Source organism: Ailuropoda melanoleuca, unplaced genomic scaffold, assembly GCF_002007445.2.
Source record: "Ailuropoda melanoleuca isolate Jingjing unplaced genomic scaffold, ASM200744v2 unplaced-scaffold20573, whole genome shotgun sequence".
NCBI classification, from domain to species: Eukaryota; Metazoa; Chordata; class Mammalia; order Carnivora; family Ursidae; genus Ailuropoda; species Ailuropoda melanoleuca.
The window spans coordinates 8,070-9,280 of NW_023190030.1; the positions used below are offsets into that span (position 1 = coordinate 8,070).

At 43.7% G+C, this 1,211-nt stretch overlaps 1 pseudogene; it reads right to left on the minus strand.

Annotated features, from left to right (window-relative positions):
* Positions 1-6: 6 nt before the first annotated feature.
* LOC117797969 lies at positions 7-754 on the minus strand (annotated as a pseudogene).
* Between the last annotated feature and the right edge of the window lie 457 nt (positions 755-1,211).

Below are 1,211 nucleotides of genomic sequence, written 5' to 3' on the forward strand. Positions count from 1 at the left end.
TGAGTGAAGGATGCACATATAAGACACAAAAACACCCAGAGAGTCCATGCCCCACAGCACAATGACCAGAATCAACCCATATATAACATTAAACATGGTGTCAGCACAGGCAAGGCGAATCATGTCCTGGTGCAGACAATAGGAATGAGAAAGGATGTGGGAGTGGCAGAAAGGAAAGAAGGCCAGCCGGACCAGAATCGGAGTCATGGCAAAGGCACTCCTAAGCAGGGCTGCAATTCCAATTTTACTGATAAGTCTTGGGGTGAGAATGGTAGCATATCGTAGAGGGTGGCAGATAGCCACATAGCAGTCAAAGGCCATGGCCAAGAGCACAGACGATTCTGTGAAGGAGAAAGTGTGAATAAAAAACATTTGGACCACACAGGTGTTGAACTGGATTTCCCTGGAAATGGACCACAGCACCCTGAAGAGTGATATCATTGTGGGCATGGACATGCCCATGTCAGAGAGGGAGAGCATGGCCAGGAAGTAGTACATGGGCTCGTGGAGCCTGGGGTCTGTCCGGACAATATGCAGGATGGTGCAGTTACCCATTAATCAAACAAGATAGAGGACACAGAATGGAATGGATATCCAGTGGTGGAATTCCTCATAGCCAGGGATACCTGTGAGATAGAACGTAGAGGACAGGGTACTACTGGAGTTTAAGGTTGCCATGGAGCTCACTGTTAAACTACAACCCAATTTCAGGATCCCACTCCAGTGGGGAGGGCAATGATGAGATCAGCATCTCAGTCTGGAAAACAAAACAAAACAAATGAACCGTCAGTGCTTTTAGTCAACACTCTTCTCTTCGTCTCCACATTTTTGCTCTTTCTTCACTGCATTGCTGAGCATGGTGAGTTAAGCAAAATATCTACTTTAAACCATAAGGACATTTCCTTCTGCCTCTCAGAGGCAGACCTATTGACATCCTTTCTAAATATGGATAATCTTCTTCTAAAGACACTATAAGTACAGCACACGCACACACACACACACACAAAAATATATAATTTAAGCAAAATAAATTGCCTCTGACTTTGATATTAAAGATTCAAAACCTTTTTTCTATTAAGTTTCAGATCCGATCAGTCATTTAGAGTGTGGTGCCTTCTACCAAAGGAAAAGAAAGAAGGACAGAAAGAAAGAGAGAGAGAGAGAGAGGCCTGTTTTGTTTGCTTGTTTGTTTGCTGGTTTGTTTGTTTTAT